Genomic DNA, 22,471 nt, shown 5'->3' with positions numbered 1-22,471 from the left:
CTACATGACAAATGGGGCATGGCAAGAGGGAGGGGGAAGGTAGAACAAAGGTTCATCTTCCATACTCAGGCAGCTGTAGCCATTGCCATTAATCACAGCATCCACATCCACCACAAGCAGATGCACCACTGCTACCTATGGGGCATTCTACCAGAACACCTGAAGTTGCAGATGCCACTTTAGACAACCCATTCTTGCATAAAACGTGAATCAAAATATGCCAATTGCACACTGGAAGTTCAGTAAGTGCCAGCATCACCTCCCCCTACACACACACAGCAGGAAGCTAAGTAGGCAAATTACAAGGAGATGGGGAAGCAAATTTAATTCCTTTGCAGAGATGTGTATGTAAAATCTTGCTCACACAGAGTGAGCAAAAATTTGACTGATTACAATCAATAATTCATTTTAAAATTTATTATGCAACAGGATCAACATGGGGGGAAAAAAAGAAGCTTAAAAAAAGATCAAACTTGCCTATGAAAAGTCAGATTTCAAGGTGGATTTTCCTTGCCTTGTAATCTACAAAACAGACTGATAAGAGTCATTGTTATTTCTTTAAATAGCCTCGCTGACATTTTCTCTGGAATTACTACATTCATAACAGTAGATGCTCATAAAGGCATATACTCCAGGAGGTGAGGTGGTAGCATTAAGAAGCAGTGCCAAAAGTAAAAACAGTTACGTGTTCTGTTAATCATTAGATATTAAATTGTGTTCCACAGCCTAATGAAACTACTTCATGTCACTGAAAACGCAGAACTAGAAGATGAAAGCAAAGCACAAATATCAAAACAAATAGATATCTCTGAAAAGAATTGATTTGGGAAGAGCATAATGTCAAATTCCAAGAAATACTTGTATACTTTACAATTTCCAGACAACTTCAGCATGAGTTATGTTATCCCACATCAATTATTTTCACCTTTCAGCACTCTGCAATAAAAATTAACTCACCAAAAGACATCTTTGAAACCATTAGCGAATTTTGTCATTCAAGTGCTAAAAAGTTTCATTGCAATTTTGGGTTTAAGATAGCATTTTACACTGGTTCCAGTTTTTTATATGCATGCATACATTTCAGTTCCATTTTTAACTTCTCTTCAGTAGGAAGGGCCTGACTGATTTATTTTTAAAAGGCGCGCACTGCAAAGCTCACATTTTAAAATCTACCTAAGTCTGAATCTTAGCTGGTACTTTTCACCAGAGCTCTGAAACAGAGAGCTGTCCAAAGCAAAGAAAAATAAATAATCAGGAAGCCTTAAAAGAGGATTTTTATACTTTTCTCTTAATTCTGATTTAGCCCTATTGCCTTTTTTGTTTATGAAAACAAACAGGAAGAAATTATGGACTTCCCTGGGAAATACAAGTGTAGCTGGGGCAGAGAGGCAACATGTTGAAAAGAAAACATCTGTATTTCCTTCCCATTCTCTTCCACCTGAAATAAATTCTTTGGCTGCAGTTTGTCTTCTTTTCTGGAAGCATTTACACAGTATCTAATGCTATCCACCACCATGACTACCCCTGGGGCTTTTATGAGGGTGGGAACAATCAGTATAAGAATTACTAGGGACATCAAAGAGACAAAACATTTATTGAAGGGGGAAGAGGAAGAGAGAGTGTGAGGTAACGAGGGTCCTACTGTATTTACCTTATGTGCCAAGCATGTGGACAGCAATAAAAACCATGTAGGGAGCAATTTTGGTCAGAGAAAGAACACGGCAGCCTAATGGGAGGCCTTTGTTCTTCAAAAGGGTCTCCTTTTCCCCTTTTGTGCTTCACTTAATTCATGGCATCTGAGCTGCTCTTGAACTTGACAGACAGAGAGAAGGAGGGGGGAGAGATGGAGAAAGGGGGAGACAGAGACACAAAGAAAGAAAAAAGAAAAAAGGACTTCAAAGAGTTTTCCTTTGAAAATTCAGTTGTGCTGTATGCATTGCTGAAGGTTTTAGATTCAAAAAAAAAGGGCAAAAAACATTTCATATAATTTCATCGTGGGGATAAATTGTCCAATGCTCTTATTAAGAAGGCTAGAAGAAAGGAATGGAACAAAAATTTAAAAAAAATAAATCTATCCGAGCTAAGGAATATAAATAAAATAGAATTACTCCCCTGAGCGCTTTTTATTTATTTTCATGTTAAACCTTATTCTCAGTGGATCCCGATACATTTATCAAAATCTTATCAAAAACATCTGGTTTCCAGCAGTCACCTGAAAGGCATCCATTCCGCACGGAGCCCATCAGAATTCCCGGCACAGCGATTCCCGGCCGGACAAGCGCCATCTGCGGGACTGCGGCCAGCCGAGCCCGCAGCTCCTGACAACAGCTCCCAGCTCCATTTGGAGCAAGGCTGCACCTCAGAGGATTCCAATTCCTCCAAGGATGGAGCGCTTTGGATTTGCTTGTCTGAAGACAAAACATTCGGGTGTATCCGAGGCTCCCGAGTTGGGTCCCTCCTCCCGCAATCGCTCGCCCGCAGCAGCTGATATGAGCTCCAGTAATATATTCGCCTTTTCACCCCCTTTAAATATCCATGCCATGGGCGATATTTATATGAAATAATTCATAACTGCAGACTGTGCTTCTCTCAAGCATTTTTTTGTCCTCTAGACCACTTCCTCCCCTTGATACTGTGCATCAACTACTTACACATAATTTATATATTCCTTTGTGGGTTTTTAGCTGTGATGTATATGCTGAAAATGTTTGCCAATAGTATTTGTAATAAAGCAGGAGATTGGAAAATGTACAGATCTGTGTCAATAACACAATGAATTATTAATAGTTAATAGTTTTAACTTAATTCAATAAGCAATTTTTAATGCATAATGATCTTAAGTTGTCCCTTATCAACAATTAACCCATCTCCATCCTGATTTACATCTTCTGACAACCATCAGCATCCACCTAGAGCACGCTATTTCCAGAGTGCAGAAAGGAACATTAAATCCATAATCTAACTTTGCTGCTTGATAATAATCTCTTGATATTCTGAGGACAGATCTTTTCTTCATCTGAACAAAAACAGTACCCAAAACCAAAAGTTTTAAACTAATTCTCTAACTTAAAACACTTCCCTTTCCAAACAGGGATATAAAGTACACCCAGCTTTAAGGATCTTAATTAGCTGCACAAGGTTAATTTTCTTTGAAAGTCCAATGTACAGTTAGACTATGAAAATTCTACCAGAAAATGCAAGGTCATAAACCGACAGACAAATAGGTCTCCAGCAGATTGCCACTGACACAGCAGAGTTCAGTTGTCATTGTGTTTTTTAGGGACGTTTCTGTCTCACATTGGCAGCATATTTACATTCTATTACACCACCTGTAAGGTAACCTGGGAAGCAGTGGGAAATAAAATTGGTAAAAATCTTTCTTTTTCACAGGCTCCTTTACCATGATTAAGGCCTTTGTTTTTGAAGTAATTAAGTAGGTTTTGTTTGGGTTTCTTAATAATAAGAAATTGAGGAAATTCCACTAGAAAGGATTACAGAACCTGTGACTATTACATCACTTTTACAAACTACACTGAATGTGCTTCAGATTATAAATACTGAGCAGAAGCAAAAAAAAAAAAAGACAGAAATAGAGAACTCACAGAGCAATTTAAGTAATTGAAGAAAAAAAATGTTTTGTGCACCAGGAGTGTCTTTGAGTACTAATTAAATTTATAAAACACTTTGAATACTGACAATGTTACAGCCATATGAAGCGGACAGCAGTGGAATGCTTCTGAGATACCAGTTGTAGAAATGTAAAATACTTGAGACCACTACTAAAATAACTTTGCATAAAAGAGTTCAATTCAAATACTCTACTGCCTTCTCTTGAAACACCTATCTGAACAGAAATGCAGACAAGTTCCTGGTAATACTGGACAGTACTTAAGCTCCTACAGCAGGCAAAGCAAATATATTAATGACTACAAGAAGCTTACAGCTGCTCAGGAAAAATCTCATATATTAAAAAAAAAAAAAAACTTCTCACACAGAAACTTGTTAAAATTACTTATATTTTGCCAAAACCCAGAGTTTTGATCACCTTAACATCTCATTCTGCAAACACTGGCTTTAATGCTAAATTTTCACATTTGACCACAGTTTATCTTTGGAACATTTTTAAGGATAGATTTATTGATGTTAACTCTTCCATGCCTGTAACACGAGTACATCTTACTGTCTTCTCTGAACACTCCTACGATCCCTCTCCTGCCCCAGCTCAGTTTCATGGAACTTGCAGTAGAAGTACATCTGCCTTTTTGACAGATTTCTCAAAATCAACCAAAAGATTAGAAAGCTAATCAGGGAACAGGAAACAAAGACACACCACTACTTGAGAAGCACGGTTAAAAATTAATAATTTCCTGTAAAAAGAGATCCAATTTGTACAAAATCTTTCCTCTGGCTTAAGCATAAGAGTTTCAACACCTGACTTCTGACAATTCGCAACCAAAAGAAAGATGGAAAAACTAGTTTTAGGCAGCAGACTCTCAGTACATGGAAAGAAAATACCAAATACTAGGGAAGCAACATTTATCATGATGGTACTGACTGACTTTAGAGTCAAACCACTCCTTCCATAGACAGATCCTGAATAATTTTATCACATGCTCACAGGAGAATATGGTGTTAAGCACAGCTTCTTAAGACTTCTACAGTACAGCTATCCCTTAATATTTGGGTTAACAAGCAGAGTATAGTCATATACCATGCCTGAACCAGTCATCAAGAAATTGCTCAGAAAGCAACCCAAATAAAATATACTGCATTAATCCAGCATACAGATCACAAAGGAGAAGTCATTCATCCTCACACTGACTGGAGGCAGCAGCTGTATTATTTTAAAGTTAAAAAGAAATCTCATCTGTTTATTTTGTTAGTGCAGCTCCCAGGCATAGGCTCACTTAGCTTTCAGACAGGGAATATGTATATTGCATAAATAGCTTTCATATAGTCTTCCTTCTTCTGTGATGCACACAGTAATCACCTGTCTACTTAGAGGTTTTCTATTCTAGAAGTCACTATGTAGATTATATATTCTATCTCAGACTACTTACTTCCCTTAATTGTGCATGTCCACTGGGAATACCTCAGAGAATCTCTCTAGAAATGTTGCCATGCTACCAAAACCAGGTAATTGCTCTCACTTTTTTATTTTACTTGAAGATACATCAAATTTCAGGGCTATACTAGACCCGCAGTAAGAAGCAAAAATAAACTTAATAATAATCACAACAGTAAACATCATCATCCCTCCACATCCTCACCCTCTTTTTACTTTTCTGACATTCTTCCCTAATTCCCACTAAGCCCCACCTCCTATAGGTGTCTGTAGAAAAAGCAAAACTACAAAATCAATCCAGAACTGAAGGCAATCAGGCAAATGCATTTCTTTTTTGTGAAGAGATTTGCAGATTGCTTCTTTAAACAGAACCTCACACGGACCAGAAACAGCACCATGCTAAACTGAAGTACAAATGGATTATACAAAGTTCCTGACTTCCCATCCTCCCTTGGTCTCTGCACACTTGACCTCCAAGTGGCAGCAGGAATATGCCTAGCAGAAGCCTGGTGGTGGGTGTGTGGCAATTCAAATAACAGGAATACTGGAAGGGCATGGGAACATGAGATTCTCCCTGTTCAGCTCAGCGACGATCCACCCCCGTGTCAGTATAAAAAAAAACAAACCAAAACACACCACACAGAGCTCCCCATCACACTGGTGCCACAGCTCCCCAAAACAGGTAAGCCAGGGTGTGAATTGGCTGCACCAAGAGGAAGAGACAAGATTATCCCAAAGAGCAAATGCTCTCACTGCTTCCCTCTGTCAGTTACTATGTGACATCAGGAGAATCAGTTGCCCCACCTGATACACTGAAAAATCAACCCCAAAATGAGGAACAGATTTTCACTCAATTAACAAATTAAAAAGCTATAGCTTCATTGTTCAACTACAAAATAAAACATTTGGGAGGAAAGGTATAAAAACTAACAGTCCAAGAGGTAAGGAGATCCACTTCATCAGGGGCCAGATATTAGATAAACTAACATGAAACTGCACTAGAGGTAACTTTTCTGCAGGATTTAAAAGCCAATGTGATTATAGGAGCCATAGTAAAACCCATCATCAAAAAAGAGTATCAAGAGGCAAAAAGGCAACATCATAATCAAATTCCAAAATACAAACCCCTCAACTTGGTTGGTAAAAAAACCTTTAACACAACAAATTCTGTCCCTGACACCGTGAATTAGCAAGTCCTGAAGGATCATGAGGTTCTGCAGCAGTATTAAACCACCTTTGTTATTTTAGTTCAAAAGTCAACATAAAACCAGTGTGGTCGAACAAGTGCTCAAAAGCTATTCCCACCATTGCAAGAATGTCTCTTAAAGAAGGAAATGCTGACCAGGCAGCTCAGCTTTTCTTGTATCAATACTCTCACTCTGAGACAGACTTGCTACTGACACTGAGGAAGTAGAAAAACACTGTGCAGTTGCTGTATGAGTTTTCCTTAGGCCAACACTGCAACATATCCTCAGATTTGTGAGCTTTAAGCCCGCCCTTTTATTTGGCCTCTGCATCATTCTCTCAACAGTAGCTGTGGCTGCTGAAGAAAGAGAAGCTATTGTTTCAATGATGGAGATGGACACACTGTTAACACATACAAAGATACGGATAGAGTTTGTCCCCCAAATAAGTAAGGTTTGGTCCATACAGAGTACAACCTGTGAAGTAGTCTCATGCTCTGACAAGGAGTTTGTGCAAGTGACAAGTAACACAGGGAATAGACATTTTCAGTTCCCCTGAGGTTGCTAGATAGAGCTTAAAGACTAACTAGCCAAAAAAGAAAAAGAGATAAAAGAATGTAAAAGTATGCACATGGGATGATAAATATAGCTGGAACCACTGGATAAACAATGAGGAATATAGTGGGATTTTTGGCAAGTTTTGTAACAAGAAGCAACAGCACATGCCCAAAGAATAAGTTCAAGGAAAGGTCACCTTTAAAATTGAAGCACCCAGTGAGTACAACCACCAGAGACCCCTTTAGATGACCCTCGAGGACCATGAAAGGACTTCCCATAGGAGGTGGATGCATGGAAATTAGTTCTAGGAAAAAAATTATGTATTAGCTAGGAAGTACATTGTGATGAGTGTGTTTGATCAGGATGGAATAAATATCCTGTTGTGAAGTCTCACCACACATATGTGATTAAAGAAGACCTCCTCTGGGTGTGTCCACAGTAAAGAATTCCTTCTTTCTAATACTTCAAATTGTGTTAGAAAGTTTATTTCTTGGCCGATTTTGCTATCTTAAGATTCCCAAATCTGGTAAGGCAGAAAAACAAAGATCCACAGTCTTATCACAGCCAACTTAAGCTTATGAAAACAGTAATTCTGAGACCTACAGCTTCAGTGTAATCCAAAGCTCTCAGTTAAATGGTGCTCTAACAACTGTTTATTGGTTTACTACATATTGATAACACCACATTCTATTTTTTGCACCGGAAGAACATTATCTCCCTCATATCTTGTCTATAACTACCAGAAGAGTGTACCGCTTGCCTTGGCACAACACAACTTCCATGGCAACTGAAAACACCCATCATGCTTCTTTTTGAGAAGCTGCGAGACTCATAAAGGAAACCAGAGCAGAAGAAACAACTTCCCTCATGACATGGCTTTGTGCACCATACACTCATGGGTTTTAAACATACTGCCTCACTTCCTCTCTGTTTATTCAACTTTTATTTTACTATACCAAAATGCCAGTAGCAAACATTTGACATCATCTTCAATTTAACAGCAACTGATTAAGATATCACAGATACATGGTTATTGCTTCAGCACAGCAGCAGTTCATACCATGACACTTAGGAAGAGCATTCCTCAAGCCCTTCTTACAATTACTCACCTTCTTCAGTGCACTGTTGGTGACTCCTCACCGTCCCCATGTATTAGTAACTGATTTGGGTTAATAATGAAGGCTGTTTCAGAAGAGCATTCACCACTAATTCAATCAGAAAAGCATGCTGCAACAATAGCTTTTCTATCTGCATGGCTTTTCCTTTTCAGGAATCTGATGTAACAGAGCCAAACCTTTCTTAGTAACTATCCTTCTCTACTCTTACTAATTCTTATTTTTGAGAATTCAAAAGGATTTTTTTTATCAGTGCTAGATTACTACATCTATGATTTTTTTAAGTGTTAGTGAGCTCTAAAGTATCCAAGAGAGCTATCCAAAGCTAACCAAATAACACAAAGCAGATATTTGACAGCAATCAGAAGACTAAAGCCCAAACAGACAGTGCCAAACAAGCCAACTGCTGCAAAGGGTTATTGTAGCTTGAATAATGCTCTGTGAAAACTACAGATTGAATATTGAATAACATAAAGCAGACAGGATTTCAAGGAAAAAGAACCTGAATCTGAAAGTTGCAATCAAGACTTGCTATTTCTTGGGCAGGAAAAGTAAAAGCACATACCTTTGTGTGTAGAGCCATATCTGGACTGAAGTGTCTTTTATCAGTGGGACAACACTGGGGATTATTTACTCAAGCAATACTTAAACGAAGCATTAGGGGAAGAAGGGAATATGTATTTTACCCAATGGTCACAAAATACATCCCAAATGCTAAAACCTCAAGCACCCAACAAAGCAAATTATTTAGTATTTTGGTTTGGGGGTGGTTTTTGCCTGGTTTCTATTTGTTTGACGTTTTGTTTGTTTATGTTTCTTTAACTTGAAAGAAGTGAAAGCAAATCAAAACTCTTTGACTTGAGAAACTGAGGAATATGCAAGCAAGGAAACTTGCTTAAAATACCATTTGGAGGCAGTATAAACCATGATAATCTCTCAAGTCCTAACCTCAGTTGTCTGAATTTACTCACATTAGCATATTGAAAAGCAGCATACTAATATTTTACTTGGCAATCAACCCTTATTTTAATGATTTCATTTCATTTTATCTTTTGCTTTACTTTGGTACCTTAAACTTTCCCTGTCTCTGCCAAGATACAAGTTCATTGCCAAGACAATATTGCAAACCATTTCTTTTACTAAATATTCTGTATCTTATTTCTTTGCTCCTCAGTTAACAGCATAGTAGTTGAACTGGTTTTCCTGTTTCCTATCTCACAACATCCAAAACCTTAAACAGCAAGTACATTATGGATATGAAATCTCTTTAGCTGAATATGTGCAAAGTAAACGCACACGACCTTAACCGAGGGAAGAAACAGCAACACCTCAGGGCAGCATTATGTTCAAGGGAAACAGCGAAGATCTGCTAATACTTATGAGACAACACCCCTCAAGGAATTGTAGTTGAGACAAAAGAATCCCTAACCAACAATAAAATTAAAATTTGGTGATGGTGCCAAGAGTTGCAATGATCCCACAATAGGCAGCGCCTCTCACTGCTGGCTCCAAGATCAAAGCTCAGAGACCTGGAAGTCTCTGATTTGAAAAGCAGAAAGACAACGCTAAGACCTTTGGTTTATTATGTCCCTTTGAAAGGCTGAACTTTTCAGCAAATTTCCACAAGCACACCAAATTTCTTACTTGAAAAAGATATTTTCCTGGCAAGAGCTGCTGTACAGTGCAACAAAGGAATTTCTAAATATCCCTATTCATCCCTCCACCAGCTCTTATTCTTTCATCCTTGCAGATCTTCAAGTTTTACCAGAATCCTGATGAATGGACATGCTGTGCCCCAAGATCTACATGCAAAAATGAGTTCTTAACTATGACTGAATTATAATAGCATGAATTATATGACTGAATTATAATAGCATTCCTAGACTCTCTGTTACTGTCACAATGTCATTAAATTAATTAGAGCTACTATAGCTAGAAATACTTTCTCCTTTTACATGAAGAGCAAGCGTGTACTCCCCATTTTTGCTGGATTAGACCCATTCATAGCATGGTGCTGAAGGAAGCCAAAGCTAATCATAAATTTTATAATTACAAGATCCTTATTCTGAAATGAAACAAAGCAATTGAAACTACTGCTACTTCATAAGAGTCTTTACCTTGCCATACAACCTCGTCTCAGTTGTTGTTAAACAGCACAATTAGTAAGATATTTGTTGTATAAGGGCAAGCAGTCTTTCTGTGAAACAGCTAAAACTCCATCAAATGAAAGAGGAGTTCAGAGAGTCCTCAATTCTTCTCTGCACCTGAGGATCATGGATTATGGTAGCCTTGAGACAGAACAGCAGGCATCAAGAACTGGCTTCTCAGGAAGAAAGCCTGGAAGTACCAAATGATTCCTGAGTATTTGTCCATTCAGTTTTACCTTGAATTAAAGCACAGCCTACTGATTAGACTTCTCTGACAAGCAGAGCACATTATTGCAGCATTAACTTCACACTCAAGACTTCGGGAAGGCAGAGGGTGCCTTCAAATTGCTACTCAGTTGAGAAGTCATCCAACTGCCATCATCTGAAAACCCAGAGAAGGCATTTCCAAGTAACTATTTTAAATATCAGAATACATAATTTTGCAGCAAAGGCCTATGAAAATCTGTTTCTACTACAAATGCAAGTTCTGGCACTCAACTGCAGCTTTGCACTGTGCTGCCAGTTTACAGACACAACTTGTAATGCATTTACAGACTCTCCATTCCTACAGGGACTTCCTAAGGGCAAAAAAACTTCCTTGCTAAAGCACTATAACTATAAAATACGATTTTATTACTGTAAACTTGGACTATCTTCTGAAATCAAACAGTCATAGGAGTTTGTATGCCAAACATTTGTTTCTGTTCACTGGAAGCATCAATGCTAGAAAGCAGCCTGAATAACAGTTTTCCCCCCCCACACTTGAGTCTCTAAGAGTACCAAATATCCTTCTCTGACCAGCCTATGTCTGCAAAACTCATGTGTGTGTCTAGAAATCACTCCAGATTATTATACAGCTTCCTGTCCCAATTCCCACTTCAAAATACTTTTTACTCAGTTATAGGTAAAATACCCGTCAGTGCTGCTGCTCAAAGTCACCAAAACCACTGGCTTTAGGAAAAAGAAACTATTTAAATGAAAGCCATCATCTGCCTCAACCACTCAACTGCATAAAAATCAAGAGCTGCCTGGCAGAAGTGTTATATCTCAGTGTTGCCCAAGCAGACCCCAATAAAGCCTAGGAAGTCATTCCAAATAGGATGCATGTATCCCGGAGCAGGAAAAAAGAAGTTCTTATGACCACTGAGCAAGGTCAGACGCCAGCCAGTTCAGGTAGCACAGTATTTCATCTATGATCTGGCAAGCCTGGATGGGGAAGGACTTCCTCATTTATCTCTTGGGGGTTTGAGAATGGGGAGAGGAAAAAAAACTTATTGACGCTTCTTGGAGAAATATTTTCACAGAAAAAGAAAAGGAGCCCACACCAAAATATTCACAATATTATTTAAATGTGATTAATCCCACCCCCACTGCCAAGAGAAAACAGAAACTGGAGCCCAGAAATACACGTCTCACTCAAGCATTTTATTCACAAGATGGGATGGAGTGCCCTTGCGCAGACATTACTCTGTCCTAAGCACCCTGAAACCACTTGGCATGGCTTTATTTTTGCTTTCAATTTACTTGAGTTCCAGGAAAAAAAACCCCAGAAATAAAAGAAAGAATTTCTCTAAAAAGATCATTAAAATTAATTGACCAAAAATAAAGTGAGACATGATGAAAAAAAAGAGCAGAACTGAACAGAATCAGAGATTGTGTCAACTGTACTAAGTCTGCGTCACAGAGGACAAACCTCAGAGGAAAGACATCAGAAGAGGAATTACATTTCTAGGATAAAGATGAGGGGTGAACATGAGAGAAAAATGAGAGGAGAACTGTGTAAGGTTGCACTTATACAAGCCAAAAAAAAAAAAATCCACCTCTATTCTTTCCCTTCTGAAAGGCCATAAAGAATAATACTCCAGCTGTTAATTTTAAGATGGCTTTGCTTTCTTTTTTCTTTTTGGAACTTGAAAAGTGATTTCAAACCAGTTCTTACTGTTTCCTCCCCTCATTAGAAAATTCTGATCACATAACTAAAAGCACTGACACCTGGATGAACTGAACTGTTTGCCAGTGTTACAGCAGGAAAAAAAGAGGAGGAGAATTCATCAATTGCACTACTGAATATGAGTTCATTTATACAGAAAAAATGCGCATCTTATTGAATGAAAGCAATATGAAAGTAAAAACGCCTCTGCAGTGGCACATCACACCAGTATTTAAACAGCTGAGTGTTCAGTATAGCTTTTATAAATCTAAAAGGGAAATAAATCCAATACAGTTTCTCAGGCAATGGCTCTGGAACAGGAAATATCAAACATCCATGTTCTTCCTAAGAAGTCTGTATGTCTTCTTGCCATTACAGACAGTGCCCAAATTAAAATACAGACCCACCAACAGAGCTCAACCAGTTGAGTTGCATAGTCTCTACATATTAATTTAATTCTGGGTCAAAGAACAAAACTATTACAATGTATGTATGTTTAGTAAAACATGATGGTAAAAGGGAATTCCTTTAGCTAGGAAGAGGTATGTCCCACATACAATGCTCTACATGCTCTCAGAACTGAAATCATCCCTAGAAATCCTATGTGGAACCTTAGGAACCCCCCAGAGCCCAAAGAATGCTGCCCTCTCTGCTCTAAGTGCTGTGGACAACTGCATTTATTAAGATAGCACCTCCATGAAACTCTTCTTCAGTCTGACTAGATACCAACCTTGTTTATCACCAACTTTATTATCCTCATCCTATAATTAATTGTGCCTGCAATTAATGATAGTGCTCACAAACACTATATGATAGTGTTTATTGTAAACATCTTTCTTTTCTACTGAATCAATGCTATCTGAGAAGCAGAAGCCAATGCAAACACCACAAATCTGGGGAGCCAGATGAAATGCCAATCTCTGCCCAAAATCTTGAGGTTGCATGACTTGAACACTTTTCTTACTCTAGCTGCTCTTTTTTTTTTAATCACATGTACTAATAGATAACTGAATGACAAAAAAAAAAAAAAAAAGTCCACTGATCCTCAGATCTCTCCTTCACAGTTTGTGACTTTTTTCTACTTGACTTCAACAACACTTGGCATTTACAACCAGGCTAATCCCTATTTGCTACACCACAGATGTAGACATGAAGCTCACCCACATGATGCATTATTTATAAAGAATATGCAGAGTATTCTTCTCCAACAGAGCTGTTCTTTCGCTCTTATGTCTTTCTCCAAACCATTTCCAAAGGCTTATTCCTCTACCCTTGTGTTTTCTTCTCCCTTTCCCCCAAATCTTTCCTCCACCACTGCACTGCAGCACAGCATGTGTGTGTTGGGTAAGCAAGGAGAAAATCTAAAGCAAGACACCAAAAAGTGTCTAAACAATACCTCCTTTCCCAAGCCCCCAGTAATCAAAATTATCTAGAGGAAGCAAAACTAGAAACCAGACCAGAACCAGAAAGTAGGCTAATCTTTGAAAGTTCATTAAGAAGTGCTTATGCACGGTGATCTGGATACACAAGGATGTGTTTCATGCCTCTTTGGAAGTAAATACCATCACCATCTGAATCACCAGCTACACTGACTGCTGAGAGATCTTCAGTAGGCAAGACCCAGTAGGTTAAAATTAGATATACATACATTCATAGAGCTCTCTGAAAAAAAAGACACACAGTTAACTTGCCTTTTTTTTCCCTTATGTATTCAGACAACTTCATCAAATGTCTTGTTAACCATGCACATATTTTACATTTAAAATATAATATATGTGTTAAGAGTTATTTTGCAAAATTTACATTTGTTTTAAAGAGAAATTCAGGACTCAAATGTTTTTACCCTGACACTATTTACATTTGACTTGATGTCTGTAATGTAATGATTACTGTCAAGACATAATTCATTTTATTACCGATTCATCTAACACCAATATAGCAAGCAAGAAGAAACAATAGTTGAGGTCACCATGAAGAAACCCTCCTGTAGCACAGATACTGGCAGTTAATAGAGCACTGAAAAGTTCTGTGCTTAAGTACAACCAGGGTATCACATCTGATGATTAAACTCAAAGAATGTCAGAGAACGCTCTGGCAGTAATACATGAAACGAGGAAGCGTCAGTCAATTTTTATGCTTTCACAACAAGAGGAAAAAAAAAAAGGCATTTTTATTGTCATAGCACTTCCAGCAAGTTGATTTTAAAAAGGAGATTTCATGCCAAAGTCGGCTGTTTAATCAGATAAAGAAGGCTTTCCTATTTCCCATTGTATAGATCAAGTTGGCTACAGGAGCCACACAGAGCTTTGAGTAGCACATTTTTCCGTGAGGGCTGTATCGTTTGATCATTGCAAAGCTCAGGGACTGCTGGGTAATCTGAATCAGAGCTGCAGCAAAAGGGAACCAGGCAGCCTGCTGAGGCCAAGATAACCATGTCACCACCATCCCACAGCACTCCCAGGCACAGACCTGGCTACGGGGGGAAGCATCCATCTCCATTTACAAATTTGTCATGGAGGTTTTCACATGGCTCCCAATTAACGCAAATTTTTAATTCAAAGCTCACCTATAACGATTTTAACAAATGCTTGCTAATATCAACCCCTCTGTACTGATGAAGCGTCTCCCAACTGCTTTCAAAATAATAAATTTCAAACCAGCTTTGAAAGGTGCTATGTAGAATTTTCTATGTAAGCCTTTGCAGGAGATGTAGAAATCAAACTTTGTCCTCTAAAGACAGAGTTCTTGTTAGAAGACAGGATATATCTACCTCTGATGCTGTTCACAGCCTTCCCCAACAGACTGGAAGCAGCAAAGGATTAGTGGGTTAGGTATCCAGAAAGATGACAGATGAACCCATGGATGGGTTAGTAAGTCACAAGGGACTCCTGAGCAGGACCAAGTTTAGAAGCTCAGCTTTTCACCAGGTACTGCCCCTGAGACACCTCTCTGGCACTTCCAACCTCCTAATTTATCTCCAGTAAAAAGCAGCCCTTCAAGCCTCCACCCGAATCTTGGGGTGATGGCAAGTTCTGCTGACTCCTCTCTCACACTCCAATTCTGAACCAAATTTGGCTCTGGACCGTGAAGCAGGCACTGCAAGAAGATCCATCCAAGCATTTTAAATCTTTTGACTGAAATCTCTGTTGAAACAGCTGACCTGGAGGAAAAGTCTTCAAAGCTGAAACCAAAAAAGTGCCAAACTCAAAACACAGGAGACTGATGAAACAGACTCAAACCACTATCTGTCACTGTATCCCAAAATGCAAGACAGATACTTTCCCATACTTTCACCAGTACTTCCATTTTTCCATGCACTACCAGTATTGGTAATAACTTAAAATGTCAGTTTTAGCATCCCTGTATAAACAGAACATGTAAAAGCCTGCAATGTGAAATAGGAGCTCATGTTCTACATTGGGTTTATGTTGTATTTTTAAGTAAAGCAGAACACTAACTGAGGCAATTCCAATTTGCTTATTTATTTTTCCAAGTCCCAGTGGGTAAGAATATAACTGTTTCTCATAGAAGCATTTGGAGTGGAATAAAAGAGAGCACTCAAAGTTTAGGTTGTTACATTTAATAATTCTAAAAGAAAATGGTGGGGTGGGTGTTTTCTTGTTGTCATTCCCCACCACATAATTATCCTAGTCTCTTAAATGTTGAATTTGAGAAAATGCAGAGGGCTCCTTTCTGCTCTGTCTGCTGCAGACAGGCTATGTGCCCATCCATTCACAAAACAGAACAAGGGACTCACACAGTGAAACTTCATTTTGCTTTTTCCACTTCAAGTTTCCTTTCATTTTCACATACTGAAGACTGTAATCACTTTTCCCAAGCACTCCAAAAAACTTTTACACTTCCCTTGCACTTACACTTCCCTTCAGAGGAACTGCCATTGCCAACAGTCCAGAGCTTTAAATTCCATATATATTCAGTCTAGTATGAACTGGCATAATACTATTTCTAAAAGCAACATTCATTCATGCAAATGCTGCTGAGAACTGAATGATCTCATCTCCACATGACTAAAAGTTTGTTTTGAGTTAGCAATCTTTCACGCACGGTTATGTCAGTTTGCCATTAAGAAAGCTGCTCTTCCTTCCAATAGTTCAATCCTAGAATCCTAGACTAGCCCAGCTTGGAAAGAACCTCAAGAAATCACCTGGTCCAACCTTTTGCGGGAAAGAAAGCCTAAATAAGATTCTCTAGTTCCACATCCAATTGCATCTTGAAAGTGTACATGTTTAGAAATGAAATTAACAAAAACAAACCAACAAGAAACCCCTAATACCTAAATAACAAAAGGTTAGACTGAGGAGTCTAAAGACTAAAAACTTTAACAAATCAAATCATGCCTGTATTCTTTGAGTAAATAAACCCCTCCACGTGCACAGACATTATAACAAGATAAGAATGTTTGCAATTTTGAAAAAGCATTAACACAAGCTACCCCATCACTGGCACATTTATGCTGATGAAAGAAAAGCTACTAAGCACAGCTGTTACCAACAAAATCCAGAACCTCTTCGAGTACAAGACCTCTGCATTTAGGCAATGGGAAGAACAGTACCTGCGACACTACTTTGTCGTTTGTTCCATCAGTAGCTTGTTAACAAAAACATCTCAATCACATTTTCTTAACTCCAGTTGCAGCATGTCACAACTCAACTCCTGTGACATGTTTATCACAAATGACAGGCTACACAGGGTATTATTTCTTCTGCAGAAAGACAACTGAAACTTTGTCTTTCCCGTTATGTTTCTCATCCTTCTTATGTGCTGTCCATGACACCCTCCAAGTGGAAGCACCTTTCCTACTGGGTGCTTTTCAAATCTCCATCTTTCTTCAGAGGAAGAAACATGGGAAAAGGCCATTTAATTCCAAACTCACCTAAAGAGCTTTATGCTCAATATAACTGAATGCAGACTAGAGCTACAGCAAGAAGCCATGGGAAGAAATCAGCACATCCTACATTTTCTCCTGTTACTAGAAAAGCTTTCCAGGATGCTTGCAACATAGTTAGGCCTTATCTACATGAAGAAACTACCTTTCTCAAACTAAGCCAAAGGTGAAGAATCTTTTACGTGCCAAAGAGGAAAAAAAAACAACCTTACAAAAAATACCTGGCATATCACTTTAACACACTCTGCACTATCCACTGATAATGTAAAGTTAGATGGCCCAGAAGTCTCAGGCAACCTTTGAGTTAAGCCAATAAGCCAGCTCTAAACAGACATACAGTTATGTCAACAAAAGAAATGCAGGCTAGTCAAACTCAGTGTTTTTACTGGCATTTTTACTAGGGCTAAATTTGGAAATTGTATCATTTTTAGAAACAGGAAAAAATGCTAAACACTTCTCTTTGACTATCAAAATTCAACAGAGGACAGAGTATGCACTCAACAGTCAGCTCTGCTACCTGTGAAATGGAGGTACACAGCCTGGTGATAAATGGAAGTGCACAGAAGGCTGAAAGCAGCTGACCATTTCCAGAGGCTGATGGGCAGGAAGTTTCCAGCTACAATTTGTGGGTTAACAAACCCATGAAAAGAGACTAAGCAAACATTTCACCTGTTTCTATAGAATACAGAAATAAGAAAACCAGGACTGAACAAGTAATTCTGGGAGAAGAGACATAAAAGGACACTGGCTAGTCTCACATTTTTGATTTTAAAAATACATTTCTCCCACACAAAACCCACCACCTTTGAGTGATTAAAAAATGTATTCTCCTCTTGATGTCTATCAACAAACTTTTTGGGCTGAATCGTATAATGAACAAGTCACACAATGGCATGCAGATGCTGTTTGGTTTGCTAGAAAGATCTGAAGAAAACTGAGAATAAAGATAAAATACACTGCAGTGAAGTCACTGTACTGAATTCATGACATCATAATTGTTGCCAAGGCAACTAGCTAGTATCAAGCACAGAATACTGCCTTCACTGCAGAATCAAGGAGCACCCGTGCTGCCACAAAATAAATGTTCTTATTTGAAAAAAAATCCAGTCAACATCACAGGAAATAAGATATTATTTTAAGTGGACTGCTTTTTCAATACCTCTTGTTTTGTTCACCTGGTGTGAGACTTTTTAAACACGCTGGCACATATAAAGAGGTCTGATATACATGATAAAAAAAGTCTAATTGAAAAAACTATGGTTTTCTTTCAATGTTCCTCAATTTTTCCAGTACAGTAGTTCTTCTCCTCGTGTTTTCCTCTTCTATGCATATGACTGCAGTCATATACAACAAAACTCAGTTTAGACATGAAACAGAGGAGGGGGGGAAAAAATCCTCCAGTAAACAACATTTTCCATTTCTTATTTCAATGAGCCAAACACAGTCAAACTGAAACTGTCACACAGCAGCAGAACTAACAGATAAAGAATATATTCCACATTTGGAGCCCACAATTCCTTTTGTTTAAGGAGTGCACCAGCAGTGCCTTCGAACCCCAACCATGGTTTTTCACACATTGACTAAACCCAGCGCTTCGAATCTGCAGGGCACCCAGAACAGCTTCCTTGTAAATAAAAACTTCAACCCTTTTTCTCTGAATGGTTTTATTTCATGATGGATATCTGCTATTCCCAGCTCCTCCCGATTCACAAATAGAAAAGCTTAAAAAAAAAAAAAAGAAGCAGTTGCCAATTTATCAGGTCACAATTATGTTTGTGAGGAGCACTTACATATAAAATGCACAAGTGCCCCATTTGATATTGCAAGACGAAATATCTGTTGGAATAAATCAGTATTGAAAAGGTACACGAAGGAAAGCACACCTGAAAATTAACTTCTGCAAACTAACTTGCTGAATACAAAAGTTAAGAGCTGCAGATCAGTAATAGCAGATACTGTTCCACAGTTCAACCTTATGGTTGATTAGCCTCAAAGAAATTGTTTCAAAACAAATTTTAACAAACAGACCATGCTATATAATAAAGTATACTTATTTGCTACCTCAATGGTTCTTGAAGAGCAATCCATAAATTACTGCTGGACCAAAGAACACTTCCACACAGCTATATGTAATTAGTGCGTCTAAACAGTTTCAGTATACACTGATGGGGGTTTCTCGGCTTCCAAGAAAACAAAACTGCCCTAAATTACCAATTAACAGCACATTTCCACAGTGGCTTCCTGCCTTTGTAGGACACTTTCTCTGCTGGTATCAAGCACACTGATGACACCAAAACGAAAGGCCAGAAGTACTGCAATAACCTGCCCTCTCCAGCTTCTTTATAAAGATTGTCTCAACAAATGAGGACTGGACAAAGCAGAGAATACAAACAATAAAACCAGGAGTTTCAGATACTGATGATTAGTAGGCAGTTGTATCCCATATGCCTCTGTCCTCAGTGTTCTCTCAATATTACTTCACACAATCACAAATGATAACTACTACTTGAATGATGACACCCCAAAAATCCCAAGTTTAACTCATGTTCCACAGTATGAAGTACTTTGGAAATTATTAGAGTTGACAACACATTCTAAGGAAATCGTGGAGTGTGTCAATGTACTCCCTGCAACAGAAATGTAAGGAAATGAACAGTCTTTCACATGTTTTTAAAAATCTTAGGAACAGATGCTACCTCTGGTGATTACAGCTGTGATTCCAACCATATATCCTAATACACCAAATACAGTTAAAACAACTGCCACAAATGCAAAAAACTAAGGCAGGTGATAAAACCTTAAGCAAGTTACATCACAAATACAGAATTCTCATCCTCTCTGCAACTGAGTATAAACTTAAGTGTCTGTATTTTACAATTCATAAACCTACCTGTGATATAAACACAGGACAAATGGCAATGACATTCCCTTCCTCATTAGTACACACAGCATTTCTAGCTCTTACACAATATGAAATCACTGCCTAATAAGTAATAAAAAAACTCACCGTGTCTGCAGCTGATTTTGCTGTTTGAAAGATTGACAGATTAATTGATCTCTTAAGCAACTAATGTGTCTTCTGTGAGTGCACACAGAAAATTATGGATGATCTCAAGACTTTGCAATGATTTTTACATGACTTTTAAATGAACTTGTTAAATTAGGTCTTCCCCAACAGTCCTTCTGTTAAGTCTAACTTTTGCTTATGTTAATACTACATAGGGGAATACAAAGATGTAGGTGCTAGCCCACCTCTGTACATTGTATCTTTTCTTGCATTATTCATTTATCACTACTATAATGGAAGGAACGACTGAAAATGTTCTGCTAGGATACACAGAGATGCCCAAACCACTTGCAAACCTGACTGGAGACACCACAACATAAACAAACACTACCCATCCCTCCTCTCTCCCCCAGCAAACCAAGCTGAGAAAGGCTAGGAGATTTAATATGCCAACTCCTTATGCCTTGATTCAGACTTTCATGTAGCAAATTCCTTCCACTGCTGAGAGTCCATCATCCACAATTACAGAAAACTTAAGTCTAAAAGCACTTAAATAAAATGCTATATCCACTAAATTTAGCCGTTAGTTTAGAAATAGTTATGTTTACTCTAGATATTATTAAGATGTGTTACAAGATGTGCCTGGATCCATTTTCAGTTTTAACTATGCTGAGAATTATATTAATGAAATAGTTTTTCCTCACCAGACATGGCTAAAGCATGATCTCAGCAAGTTTTGAGGCACTGGCCTTTATTCACACCTTAGTATATTTGGAATTAGTCCCTTATGCACCACTGAACTGAACCATATAAAATGCACCCATGTTGCAACTGGGTTCCAAGCCAAACTGAATCACAAAATGATAAAATACAGTATTTTAATTTCTCAGAACTGAGAAGAGATGTTCTTTACAATGCCACTGTCTCCCACTGTAATGAGTAAAGGTATAGTCTGGAAATAAAAATAACTCAAAATTTAGATTTCTGCAGTCCCTGTCTGCAGGATAATCCTCACACTCAAGACCTTCAACTGGTCTTAAGGAGTTGAGAATGTGCTCAGCTGTGGAACTTTTACATGAAGTAGTAACAGAGGCACTGAATTTTTAACACCCACCCTCTTAGCTGCACAAACTTGGAGAGCAGAAGGACCTGCTAGTTCTCCAGCTCCCTGGTAGGGAACAAGAAATTATTAGGAAAGCCCTTGGAGCAACCTCACACTTGTTACCCAGAGCTGAAAATGGGCAGAGCAAAGGAACATCATCTTGCCTAAATTCTCTTACGGTGCTCCTGAACGCTTTAGGAAAGAAGCCAGGTATAAAATTTAGGATGCACTGGGAAATAAATGGGAAGGTATTTTCTTTTTGTTTGAAAGAGAACTAAATCACCATCCTGGCTCTGACCAGAGATCTACCTGACCCTCCTCCAACATCAGGCAACTATGAAAGAGTCTAACGACAGGACAAGCATGGGCATAGTTCCTTTGATTACATTCCCAAACGCCAATTGCAGCCCAGCACATGACTGAGACAGAGGTAAAGAACAACATGCCTAGCCCTTCTGTGTACCTCCTTGCACAAACTGAAGAAAGAAAAAGGGCAAACAGACACATGAAAAATTTCTGCAACTTTAGAATAGCCGCTTTTTTGCAAAACTAAGTAAAACTGATCAGGAAAACTAAACTGGAAAACAATCAGGTTTCTAGCTCACACTCTTCCACCTGATGTGTTCTCACACGAGCACTTTTACTAAAAGCCTGTCTTACAACCACTGCTCCTTGGCCATGTTTCTCTACGGCAGTGCTTGGCCAGGGCTCACTGGCAGCAGTGCAGCCTGGCAGCTGATGCTTTCTCTTCCTTACCTTGGCACACCCACCCCAACCAAAGCAAAGCCATCCTGGCAGGAAACAAAGAATTGAATTAAGCTTAGTGATGAAAAGATTCAAGCTGTGATGTGTGACACCTTGCGACTGACTTGGAGTCAGAATCTACCAAACCTCAAACTGAACAGCAGAAGTTCTCCACTGTTTCAGAAGATACTCCTAAACTCCCAAGTTTAGCTAACTTTACTGCCATAAGCTGTCTAATATATCTATATTGGGACTGAAATGGAACAGCAGGTGAAGATGTATTTATTATAAAGTCTGTTTTTAAGGGAAGTTACTTGTAAATTGCATGCTTCACTTGGGATACTGGAAATACAAGAATTTAAATTGTGTAGCTCAGATCAACAGCAATTCCTTAAAAACAGGAAAGTATCACTGCAAAGTCAATAATATCCGAAAAGGGACACATGTTTCCAACACTGGCAACAGATACCCTCACTCAGAAACAAATGTTACAAGTGGACAGCTACTGTTCCCATTGCCCTCCTACCTCCAGTCTCCTCATACAATCCCAATAACAGTTCTGCAAGCCAGGACAGTTTTACACAACCTCTGTCAAAAGGGACAACAGTCCACGACGTCATGGCCAAATACTTACCATGCTTATGTCCCCTCTTCTTTTGGGCAGCAGCCCACCCTTAAACTGGATTAAGTGTAACATGAACTGTACCCTCGGG

At 38.6% G+C, this 22,471-nt stretch overlaps 1 protein-coding gene across 12 annotated transcripts in view; it reads right to left on the bottom strand.

Annotated features, from left to right (window-relative positions):
• POU2F1 (POU class 2 homeobox 1) overlaps window positions 1-22,471 on the bottom strand; it is a 112,340-nt gene that overhangs the window by 82,072 nt on the left and 7,797 nt on the right. The gene's annotated exons all lie outside the window — the stretch shown is intronic.

Source organism: Lichenostomus cassidix, chromosome 1 (genome assembly GCF_008360975.1).
Source record: "Lichenostomus cassidix isolate B80296 chromosome 1, HeHo_3.0, whole genome shotgun sequence".
Classification (NCBI taxonomy): Eukaryota; Metazoa; Chordata; class Aves; order Passeriformes; family Meliphagidae; genus Lichenostomus; species Lichenostomus cassidix.
Note: the sequence above shows the minus strand (reverse complement) of the source record. Positions and strands in the feature narration are given on the sequence as shown.